Genomic DNA, 13,223 nt, shown 5'->3' with positions numbered 1-13,223 from the left:
GGGGGGGGGGGGGGGATGATTAGGGTCTTATGCTAATCTAATTCAATTTTATCCCAATTAAAACTTATTAAAGAAATATTCTTACAAGATAGATATGCAATATGATATGAGAAAGAATATGCAATATGAATAAAAAGATTTATCCTAGCAAAGAGGTATATGATGAAATATATGCAAGGATATATAAATTAACACAAGGGTAAATAATCTAAACAAAAGATACAATTATGATAGGGCAATATAAACAATGCAAATACACAATATGATTACATAGTTTGGACCTTCCGGCCTATATCTCCGTTCCCCACTCCCGGGGAGAAATCCACTATCACAACCGGGTTTTTTACGCTAACACGAATAATGTTTACATCACACAATATTAGTTTTCAACGCTCACCGATCACTGATCACAATCACACAATGTAACTACACTATACACCCTCTAAGTGTTGGTCTCTAGCCCGTGTCCTTACTCAAGTGCTTGGATACAACCTCTCCCTAGGTTCGTCAACCGACGTCACTCCTCTTGGAAGTGACCACACACTCCTCTCGGTGTACTAGTGTATTACAAAGTGAATCCTCACAATTAAAGCTCACAAATCAAATGATTATTCTCTAAACAAGGTGAGAACTCAATTAAGCACAACTCTTAGTCACAAACCCACAACCCCAAATTATACTATGAATGTAAATACAATAAGCTCAATAGGTTGTGTGTGAACAAAGAGATAAATCAAAACAAGTCTAAAGTCAATTTAATCTAGCAAAATAAATATGACAAGTTAAGCATAAATAAGCTAGATAAAGAGTTTAAGAAAACTTCTCCAAAACAAGAGTGGAGGGATGTAGATTGAAGCCCAAACAAGATTGATGATCTCCTCAAACTCTTGTGAAATTCTCTTCACAAACAAACTCTTAAACACTCTTTTAAACAAACACAAAACAAACTTAAACCCTTATTAAACTCTTTTAAAATATTCTCTTGGATGCTTATGAAGGATGAGAGCAAGGGGGTATATATAGCCACCCAAAAGCTCAACCAAAATTCCCAAGCAAAAGACCAAAAAATCCACAGAATCAGAAATTAGATTCTGTACAAATTATAACCGTTGGGCGATCGGCAGTCGACCGCGAGCAGCTCAGAGGCAAATTCTGGGCTCAGGAAAACATCCGGTCGACCGCAAAACACTCTGGACTTAATCCGGTGGACCGCCACGTTCGACCGCGAGCAACCAAAAAATAATCTGAGTCTCTGGACTCAAGGAGGTCAACCATATAGTGATCGACCGTGAACAGATACATGAAATTTACAGGTTTTAAAACTATTTTCTGATTTTAAAACCCTGTTTAAAAATATCAAATAAATTCTAAAAATTATAAAACTTTGAAAAATAATTGCAGACATGATAATAAATATGCTACAAAAACTGGTTTTCAAAAAGGACCTCCCAAATAAAAAATATTATTATTTTACAAAATAGTCCAAAACATAAAAATGTAAACATATGAGTTTTGACATTTTAGCTTAACCATGTTTTGAAACATTACAAAATAATTATATAGACTTAATAAAAGATGTATATGATTGTTATTAAGTCTATAAACCAAGAAAACAATATTTTTACAAAAGTGTATATTTTGCAAACATTTCAAAAGTAAATATGATTTCATTGAACTAAATAAAATTGATATTGATGAAATCATATATATGCATATAAGTATGAAATAAGAAATACGTTTTCTAATTATATTCAATTGTTTCATATTAAAACTTGAAACTATCAAACTATAACATATATGTATATATATAACTATATATATACAAAACCAAAACGTGTATGTGTGTATATGATTGAGCTTAAAGTACTAATATATACAAAACCAAAACGTGTATGTGTGTATATGATTGAGCTTAAAGTACTAATACACATAATATAAAACCTAAAACTAAATAACGTGTATGTGTGTATATGATTGAGCTTAAAGTACTAATACACATAATATAAAACCTAAAACTAAATTACCCAAGCTTGATCTTGATCTTCAATATGCTCTTCTTGGTAAACTTACGGATGAAGCTTAAACTTGAATTTTTAACTTGAATTGCATTGCTTCACACTGATATTCCGCCAACCTCCATTAGATATGATCGTTGAAACTCGATTCTATCCATCCTTCAACATGTTGTTTGTCTGCAATAAATAGATAAACACAAACACTAGACAATCAACATTAGTGGTAAATTTTTTGTTAAACATCATCAAAACAAAGAGACCAACATAACAAACAATTTCTAACATCGTGTGTCGAGTGTTTGCATTTATTTTGTTAGGTAATCATATCCTCAGTTAAAGGTTAGATGGACTTGCGCTTTCACGATCACATTCAAAAGAGGTTGGTGGAAATTAGAATGAAGCCATCGTAATTCAAGCCAAAGACATTATCGCTTCATCCCTACAACCAAGACGTGCTTAATGAAGATTTTTATCTTGGGTATAGTTTTGTAGGTTAGGTGTTTACTTTGTATGTTTATACTTCAAGTTTAAAATTCATACACACACACATTGGTTTTTTAATTTATCATCGTTTTCAGATTATAGACTTAACGACATGATTTTATATCTTTTCTCAAGTCTATAATCTATTTTAAAGTGCTTTAAAACTTGTTTAAAGATATTTTATCAAAATTAAGTTTTAACGTTTTCATATTTTTGAACGGTTTGCAAAATACATGATTTTTCACAAATGACAAATGAAATTTGAAAAATTAAGTCGATGATAGTTGTTATTGGCTGGTTTATAATGGACCATTACCAACTCAATACAAAAGATAAGTAGGATGACCTCGATCTGTGCACATTAGAGGTACCATGGATCAAGGCTGGGAAGGAGTGGCATCGTGAATTAAATGTAGTCATTGTAATCAATTAGTGTTTGTTGGAAATTTGCAGTAAAAAGACAATGAAAGAAAATTTGACTTGTATTCCTCTCAAAATCAATTACAATTTGGATTCCGATTACAAAAGAGAGGAGAATGAATTTGATTCTCCCCTTTGTTTAGAACTGGGTTCTTCACGGTGGCGATGGAGTGCCTCCCTCGAATGCTCGCGTCGAGTTTGCTCTCCGTTGACGATCCGCACGTCTTGATTCACTGGAACGTAGTCTTCTCCTCACGATTTAACGCTGTGGAGAACTTGCAAAGCAAGTTTAAAACTCTTGATGAGTTGATAACTCTGATCCAGTTTGAAACTCTTGAAAAAGAGTTGATTTGAACCGAGAATCGGTTCTCAGTTGATTTAAACCGAAAGTTCGGTTAATAAGCCAAGGATAAAGAAGCTCCTGTTGCTGGTCTCCAAAACTCCAACAATTCCCCTCAAAAGCTAGTCGAAGATCTCTTCTTTGCTCCCCTCCCCAAAAAGAAAGAAGGATCTCTCCTGACCTCAGTTGAGTTTCCCACTATTTATAGGGGATTAAGGGTGGTAACTACCCCCTTAATCCGCTCCTCAATGGGGCTGAATGGGGTGTAACCGTCCCCTAACCGTTCAACTTGTGTTTGAACAAGTCAAAAGCCTAACTTGGCGTTCTGGGCCTTAACTCTGCGTCTTACAGATGAGACGCAGAGTTGGGCGCTTGTTGGGAGTTGAAAACGCAAGGGCCGCTTGCGTTCAGACCTTAACTCTGCGTCATAAAGATGAGACGCAGAGTTGGACGCTCGCTGGGAGTTGAAAACGCAAGGGCCGCTTGCGTTCAGACCTTAACTCTGCGTCTTAAAGATGAGACGCAGAGTTGGGCGCTCGCTGGGAGTTGAAACGCACAGGCCGCATGCGTTTTAGAGATGAACTCTGCGTTTTAGAGATGAACTCTGCGTTTTAGGCTGAAAACATAGAGTTGGGCCTGTTTTAGGCTGAAAACGCACAGGTCGTGCTGTTTTAAAGATGAACTCTGCGTTTTAGGCTGAAAACACAGAGTTGAGCATGTTTCAGGCTGAAAACGCACAGGTCATGCTGTTTTAGAGATGAACTCTGCGTTTTAGGCTGAAAACGCAGAGTTGAGCCTGTTTTAGGCTGAAAACGCACAGTTGGGCCATTACTCTGCGTTTTGATGTTGACACACGGGGAGGACCTCCGCGTCTTTTCTTGAAGAGATTATCACAAAGTAATCTCTTTTGTCATAGCGTTGCAAAGATCATTGTCTTGTAATCTTCGTCTTGGCTCCTTGAGAATATGAGAGTCGTCAGATTGTAACTCCCGATGTTAATTATGAATGCTGTTGAACTAGAGCTCTCATCGGTTATCGTGAAGGTCGTCAGATTGTAACCTTCAGCGATCTACGTGAAAGTCTTCAAATTGTAGCCTTCTGGAAGTCGTCAAATTGTAACTTCCATCATCGGTATTTGATGGAGGATAAGCTATCTATTATGATTTTTAGACAGCCTACAGAACCCCCTCCAAAGTTTTCGAAAGTTCGCGGTTGACTGGGACGAATTTCGGAATACTTTGGATCTCAACTCTGATATTGGAGCTGTTGATTCCTTGTCACAAAGGAGTTGTTCTCTACACTCGCTTCGAAGGCAGCTTGGTTGAAGGGATTTTCCACACAGGGCCTGTGTGAAGGTATGCGCCATAATCCTGCTTCTAGAATGTGGGGGTGGACCCTGCATTTTGAACTTGAGATGCGGGTTTCACCCTTGCATGTTGAATTTGGAACACGGGTGTGACCTCGGCGTTCGGTTTTTGCATCGCGGGTCTGATCTCAACGTTTTGACTTAAGACATGAAGTGGCTTCCATGCATTTTTGACTAAGTCTTTGAGACTTTCCGTGCATTTTTGACTAAGTCTTTGAGACTTGTCTTTGACGTATCTGTTTTAAGTCTCGACTCACATCTATTAAGCTGATGGGCCTGCAAACGTGCGTAGGATTTTTGGCAAACCCTCAGCCATCAACGGATTTGATAAGCCTTTACCGACTACCGTTTGAGTCGGGCTAGCATGTGGATTGTCTAAGTCCGTTCCACATGTAACGTTGTGCTAAGAGAATGAATCCTCTTAGACTTGATGCTATGATTTTGAATACATAGACTTTGTCATTTTCACGGGAAAAGACTAACCGGTAACGCGTATTAGGCGTAGGCTTATCTCTAATTAGGGATCGAGATAAAGTCCCCCATGCGTGTGAGGCATGGATTTTGATATCCTTTTTATGGTAAAAGACTAACCGGAAACGTGTGTTAGACATTAACTTATCCCTACTTAGGATTCAGGATAAAATTCCCCATGCGTGTAAGGCATGGATTTTAGCGTTATTAATAACGACCTGTTACGATATTGAATACGTAGGCTTTGCTATTGTTGCAGGAATATGCTACCCGGCATCATGTGTTAGATACAGACTTATCTCTAATTAGGGATCGAGATAAAGTCCCCCATACGTGAAAGGTATGGATTTTGATGTCCTTTTCACGGTAAAAGACTAGCCGACAACGTGTGTTAGACATTGACTTATCCCTACTTAGGATTCAGGATAAAATTCCCCATGCGTGTAAGGCATGGATTTTGGCGTTATTAATAACGACCTGCTACGATATTGAATACGTAGGCTTTGCTATTATTGCGGGAATAGGCTACCCGACAGCATGTGTTAGATGCAGACTTATGTCTAATTAGGGATCGAGATAAAGTCCCCCATACGTGAAAGGTATGGATTTTCGTGCTACGATGTTGAATACGTAGACTTGGTCATTTTCGCGGGAATGAACCACCCGGCAGCATGTGTTAGATGCAGGCTTATCTCTGTTTAGGGGTCGAGATAGATTCCCCCAGGCATGAATCCTGGTGTCTTTTTCACGACGAAAGATTAACCGGCAACGCGTATTAGGCGTAGACTTATCTCTAATTAGGGATCGAGATAAAGTCCCCCATGCGTGAAGGCATGGATTTTTGGTGCTGTTTCTTCCCGTGTTACTTGAAACCCTGAAAGAAAGTTGGAAGTGCCAGAGGTGTAGTGTTAACTTGGCATGATTTTTTACTTGGAATGAAATTTAGAAATTTTCTTCACTATCACTAGGATAATTCCAGAAAATCTTTAATCCGCTGGGGATTTTATAATGAAAACTTGCTATTCTTGTTGAAAAAGAATTAACAAGTTCATTGGGGGGGGGTTGGCTGTTAGAGGTGTGATGTTAACATAACAGTATTTTATGGACCTATCGCTCTATTGAAGAGAGTCGATAAGTGGATTTTTGTGGTGTTAACTTGACGGGTTTGTGGACCTATCGCTCCATTGAAGAGAGTCGATAAGTGGATTTTGTCGTCAGAGGTGTGGTGTTAACTTGACGAGATGAATTTGTGATCGGGCAATTTTGAGGACTTATCGCTCTATTGATTAGAGTCGATAAGTTGATTTTGTCAGAGGTGTATTGTTAACGTGACAAGATTTGTGTTGCGATTGGAGCAACTTTGGGGACTTATCATCCTATTGACGAGGATTGATAAGTGTGTTTCGTCAGAGGTGTATTGTTAACGTGACAAGATTTGTGTTGTGATTGGAGCAACTTTGGGGACTTATCATCCTATTGACGAGGATTGATAAGTGGGTTGTCAGAGGTGTATTGTTAACGTGACAAATTGGGAATGATGCAAACTGAATGCATACTCTGTGGGGATTATGATCGTCAGAAGTGTAATGTTAACTCTACGATGTGAAAGATTCGTTACTCTTAATCCAGTGGATTCCAAGTAACCACCCACAGTCTTGATTAAGACTTAGCCGGGGAATAAAAAGAGGTAGACAAGGCACATCACCTAGTGAGGCACTATCCATGAAGTCGGAATAGAGTCACATTACCAGGTAGGCCATTATCTGATGAGTTTGACTATCAGAGGTGATCATTAACGTGATAGTTATTGGAGACCCGGCATCCTACTGAAGAGGATTGACTTCAGTGGCCGTAGTATCTTCCCCTTCTGACTGAGAAGATTGGGCTTGGTCCGATTGCTCAGGAGAAGATTGGGCTTGGTCTGATTGCTCGGGCTGATCCTGCATACTTTGTTCTTCAGTTTTGATCCTGACAATGATTTTTTGAGCCTGCTCGCCTTGAGAGATTAGTTGTCTCCAAGAACGGCATTCTGCAACTCCTATTCGGGCTAGGAGGTCGGTTTGTAAGTTGTGTTGATAGGTCTCTACTAAGGTAGACTGTGTCATACCTGACGAACACCGAAGAGCCATGGTTCGGAACCTTTTGACGAAGGCTTTGACGGACTCCCTCTTCTTCTGTTTGGTGGAGAGAAGGGTATGAATGGAGACTTCTGTATCCTCTTCAAAGAATCTTGACAGGAATAGTCTCTCTAGATCTGCCCACTTTTGGATACATCCGGTAGGCAGTTTTCTGAACCATTCAAAGGCGACTTCCTTGAGGGTGCCAATAAACAATCGAGCCAGTATGGCATCGTTTGATATTACATTTCCAGTCTGTGACTTGAAATGATAAATATGTTGGTTCGGTGATCCCGTGCCATCAAAAGTTTGTAGCATCGGGACCTCAAATTTTGAAGGATAAGGGACTGCATCCCATTCGACAGGATAGGGCCTGATAATTCCCTCATTTTGGAGCTCGCTTCTGTTAGCAATGGCTTTGAGACGGGCTTCCAATTCTTCCATTTTGGCAGACTGAAGATTATACTCGTTCTCAGTCTCTCTTCCTTCATCAGAGGAAGATTCCAGGTTGTGGGCTTCTTGGTCAGAAGCCGCTTCCTTTTGCTTGTGTGAGGTCGGGATGAAGATGCTTTTCCTCTCCGGGAAGATTCTTGCCTAAGCGGCGAATCTGTCTCCTGAGATTTGGCCTTGTCTGCGACGATTTGAGTCAACATGGGCATGAGTTCATTGATGGCCTCCTGCTGTGATTTGAGCATGGCCTCCTGCTCATTAAGTCTCTTCGCGAGATCTTCATGGTTCCCCGTCATATAAGCGAAGCTCTTATGTTCAACAAAAGAGCTTGATGACTGGGACTCTGCAATGGCTGAGTGTTCGTCATCGGAATTAGCTCCTCTGACTAAACTCCGATAGTTAATAGGAGGAATGGCTCCTGTTCGAGTATGAGTACGTCGGTAGATTCCTTCAAACTCGTTAGTGATTTCTCTGACGCTTTGAGAACGATCTGTCTCTGATTCGTCAGAACTAAGGGTTGATGATCTCCCTCTACCAACCATGTTGGAAGTGACTCCAAGGTATACATCCTCTAAAGTCTTCTTCCTGTGAGGATGTCGTTGATTATTGAGCAAAACGACATTCGTCGGTATCGACAGCCATTCCCGTAAGTCAGAGACTTGGGATGAACCTCTCACGGAGCGTGAGGGTAAAGATGGAACCCCCTGTCCATTAAAGAATGGGACTGGTTCTTGGCAAACATGAATTTTAAATCCATGTTGATCATTTTGAACACGACGAATCACATCGTGTTCCAAAAAAGGAACACGAGGGTCGTGTTTAGCTTGATTAACGCAAGACCAAAGTCTGCGTTTTGCTAGTAAAACGCAGTCCTGCGACCTGCATTCAGATTCTGAAACGCACTCCTGAGAGTTGCGTTCAGTTTGTGAAACGCACTCCTGAGAGTTGCGTTTTGGTTCTGGTACGCACTCTTGAGAGTTGCGTTCAGCCAGATCAACGCAGGTTTGATGTCTGCGTTTAGATGTTGGAACACGCCTCTGAAGGCTGCGTTCTATCTGGAAAATGCACACCTGAGGGTTGCATTTAGCTTGGCTTATGCAGAGCTCATGTTGAGGCTCGCAAACGCGGAGTTCGCGTTGATTGGAGAATCGGCTTTTTTGGAGTTGTGTCGAAGTCGAGTCTTCTCCTTTAGAGAGGGGACTGAATGAACAGTGCAACCCCCATGGGAGATAGTCTTTAGACGAGTTGGCTACAACTGGAGCTTTAGTCTCCTCGGAAACTTTGTGGATCTTGCGCATAGCCTTGGGGCTAAAGGATCCGGAGGAGAGGGCCACCTCGTACTTGGCTTGATCAAACTCGATAATCAGAGTTTCAACGGTCGTTCCAGTGAGATGAACGTCGGATTGCGTCACCACTTCTTCGTCAGAAAAGCTAGTCCCCAGCGGAGTCGCCATCTTTTATTTGTTGGAAATTTGCAGTAAAAAGACAATGAAAGAAAATTTGACTTGTATTCCTCTCAAAATCAATTACAATTTGGATTCCGATTACAAAAGAGAGGAGAATGAATTTGATTCTCCCCTTTGTTTAGATCTGGGTTCTTCACGGTGGCGATGGAGTGCCTCCCTCGAATGCTCGCGTCGAGTTTGCTTCTCGTTGACGATCCGAACGTCTTGATTCACTGGAACGTAGTCTTCTCCTCACGATTTGACGCTGTGGAGAACTTGCAAAGCAAGTTTAAAACTCTTGATGAGTTGATAACTCTGATCGAGTTTGAAACTCTTGAAAAAGAGTTGATTTGAACCGAGAATCGGTTCTCAGTTGATTTAAACCGAAAGTTTGGTTAATAAGCCAAGGATAAAGAAGCTCTTGTTGCTGGTCTCCAAAACTCCAACAATTCCCCTCAAAAGCTAGTCGAATATCTCTTCTTTGCTCCCCTCCCCAAAAAGAAAGAAGGATCTCTCCTGAACTCAGTTGAGTTTCCCACTATTTATAGGGGATTAAGGGTGGTAACTACCCCCTTAATCCGCTCCTCAATAGGCTGAGTGGGGTGTAACCTCCCCCTCTTAAACAGCTCCCTAAATTGTGGGGAAAACAGTTTTAAAACCGTTCTGTTAGTGCTTTGAACGAGTCAAAACGCCAATCTGGGCGTTTTGGACCTTAACTCTGCGTCTTATTGATGAGACACATAGTTGGGCGTTTGTTGGGAGTTGAAAACGCAAGGGCCGCTTGCGTTCAGATCTTAACTCTGCGTCTTAAAGATGAGACGCAGAGTTGGACGCTCGCTGGGAGTTGAAAACGCAAGGGCCGCTTGCGTTCAGACCTTAACTCTGCATCTTAAAGATGAGACGCAGAGTTGGACGCTCGCTGGGAGTTGAAACGCACAGGCCGCATGCGTTTTAGAGATGAACTCTGCGTTTTAGGCTGAAAACGCATAGTTGGGCCTGTTTTAGGCTGAAAACGCACAGGTCGTGCTGTTTTAGAGATGAACTCTGCGTTTTAGGCTGAAAACGCAGAGTTGAGCCTGTTTCAGGCTGAAAACGCACAGGTCGTGCTGTTTTAGAGATGAACTCTGCGTTTTAGGCTGAAAACACAGAGTTGAGCCTGTTTTAGGCTGAAAACGCACAGTTGGGCCGTTACTCTGCGTTTTGATGTTGACACACGGGGAGGACCTTCGCGTTTTGTCTTGAAGAGATTATCACAAAGTAATCTCTTTTGTCATAGCGTTGCAAAGATCATTGTCTTGTAATCTTCGTCTTGGCTCCTTGAGAATATGAGAGTCGTCAGATTGTAACTCCCGATGTTGATTATGAATGCTGTTGAACTAGAGCTCTCATCGGTTGTCGTGAAGGTCGTCAGATTGTAACCTTCAGCGATCTACGTGAAAGTCTTCAAATTGTAGCCTTCTGGAAGTCGTCAGATTGTAACTTCCATCATCGGTATTTGATGGAGGATAAGCTATCTATTGTGATTTTTAGACAACCTACAATTAGGTCATAATAGGTTTCGTTGTCCATCAAGAACAAGTAAATATCAATTAAACGATAATAAGTTTTTTGCCTATATGCTTTTTTTATAGTCTTATTGATTCAACAGGAACTAATAAGTTACCAATTATATGTGTAGGTATATACACTATGCTTCCTTGGCTGGTTAGTGATGACGTCTTTTACGACCAGTCACGACACCTTTTGGAGACTATATCATTTACTTGGGTAATAATTCTTAAGCGTACACACATGAATAAGCTATAAAGTCATAATTTTTTTCTTTTATATTCTAACATTATATTTCATTGTTATACTCTAATGTTATTTTACATTGTTGTGCAGAGAGGACCGAAGCTAGTTATGGTTTATCATAGCCTTGGTCATACGCGGTGGCGACTTGAGGATGAGTGTATGATTACTTTGGTAGCCCAAGTCTGTTTTCTTACATGCTCAAGGCTACAGTGGATCAAAAAATCGATTGGGCACTACTTAATGCATTGATGGATAGATGGAGGCCAGAAACTAACACTTTCATCTACATGTCGACGAGTTGACTATTACTCTCTAAGATGTAGCAATAATTCTTTGTCTCCACATTGATGGTCCTTGTATTACAGGGACAGATAGATATGTATGGCACCAAGTTTGTGAGAAGTTGTTGGGAGTATCTCCGCAATCATTGACCAGAGGGAGAAGATGCACCTCAAGTTAGAATCCAACAACATACTCGTGCATATATTTTGCACATGAGGTAATATAAGAGTTATTTCATAATTTGAGTAATGTTAGAGTTATTTCACTATTGGAGAGGAGAAATAAATATAGGGCTTGAAGAAACTTCAGAGATGGAGGAGATGGTGGAGGAGATGGAGGAAGAAGAGAAGATGGAGAAGAGAGGGAAGTAATGAAGTGGGGAAGGACGGGGAGGGGAAGAGGGAAAGCAAGAGTAGGGGGAGAGAGGAGGGAAGGAAGAAGATGTAGAGAGGAGTAGAGGTAAAATAATTATTTTTAAAAAAATTTGGGCTGAATAGTGGCGAAGGCGTGATATTGAGAACATGTAAGTAGACTAAGGTGATTTAGATCAACAAATTAAATAAATGTGGTAAATTACAGTTTGAACAAAAATTAAGGTGGTTTTCATGTAAATACCATATATTTTATTAATAACGGTTGTACATTTACTATAAAAAATTGTGTAATAATAATAGACTCAAATATTTTACGTGAACCATCTTCAAAGACTTATTTCAAACTATACCTGTTGCCACATATCGTAAAAACAAAATTTTTTATCACAAAATAATATTTCAAGGTACAAAAGTTTTTCTCTTGTTGGAATGATACAAACTCAAACGTTATATATGGTGTGTTTGGCAATTTCAAAAGAGAAATGAGTTTGAGCTAGTTTTTGTTTAACTAGAATAAATTGGACGATATACGATATACGAGGTGCTTCAAAAGAGCACTAGTTTAGAGGTTAAACTTTGAACTAAAGAAAGCTAGTTCAATTGTAGCCTAGTTATTGCCAAACAAAAAACTAGTTTTTGGACCAAGATTGTATCTATTAAAACTAGTTTTGTGGAGTAGCCCCCCCACACACCATTAGTATTTTTCAAAAGGCCCAAATGTATGCTTAAGAGCCATAATGAAAATCTAGCTAATCACGCTTAAACATGCCCTTTACCTAGAGATTACCTCATTTAAGAATCAATAATCCCTTCTTCAGTGGCTTTTAGGAGCAAAACGAGAAATATGTTATCATTTCAAGGTATATACGGAAACAAATCCTCCTTTCTTATACTAGTTTAAATATGCCATCTTCTCGATCTGTTCCCATTTAAGAAACGCTTAACAATTGAACTCCCCGTAAATCTAAGACCACAAGGACGTTTTGTTGGGGAGGTCCATATGCGTGTACAAAAGTAATGGGCTTTGAGGCCCAGACCCCCATCCCCTGATTACCCGTACTCTCACGCGCCTAGTGATGCCCACCCGCTCACCCGCCCAATGACCAGGTAAATTTCACAAAACCCCTAGCAATCTTTGGTCTATTTCTGAGATAACCCCCAAAAGGTTTGATACTTGCTTACTCTCAAAACTTTGTCGACATTTGCGGGGCTTGATCATTTGATTCGACAGTTGGAGAGCCATGATCATGTTATGGTGTCATGATTACTATTCTGGTGGCGGAGGACTCTAGCCGAAGATATAATATCAGTAGACATACATGTCACATAACAAAAAACGTAGTGTGCAATTCTTTTTTGTTCGGCGCTAGAAACTATTTATCTTTTTTCTTTTTGTGGCTTTTATTGCTTTTTTGTACTTTGTATTCGTCTCATTAAACTTTTATTAATGAAACATGGGGGGAGGTTTCCCATCATTTCACTGGGAAAAAAAAAACTTAAAATATCTGTATTTTTCTGAATCTATTTTCATATAACCACTGGTATTTCTCGGTCACCTGAAAAGGTTTCGGGGTCGAGTGAAATTTTCAATTTTTGAGCGTTGCTATATCACGATATGGCTAAAGTCTGGGGGAGTTTTGTGAAACTTTTAGCCCATTCAAACCTC

The sequence above is a fragment of the Asparagus officinalis genome, chromosome 4 (genome assembly GCF_001876935.1).
Source record: "Asparagus officinalis chromosome 4, Aspof.V1, whole genome shotgun sequence".
In the NCBI taxonomy this organism is placed as follows: domain Eukaryota; kingdom Viridiplantae; phylum Streptophyta; class Magnoliopsida; order Asparagales; family Asparagaceae; genus Asparagus; species Asparagus officinalis.
The sequence above is the reverse complement of the archived record's forward strand: the minus strand, read 5'-3'. Positions refer to the sequence as shown.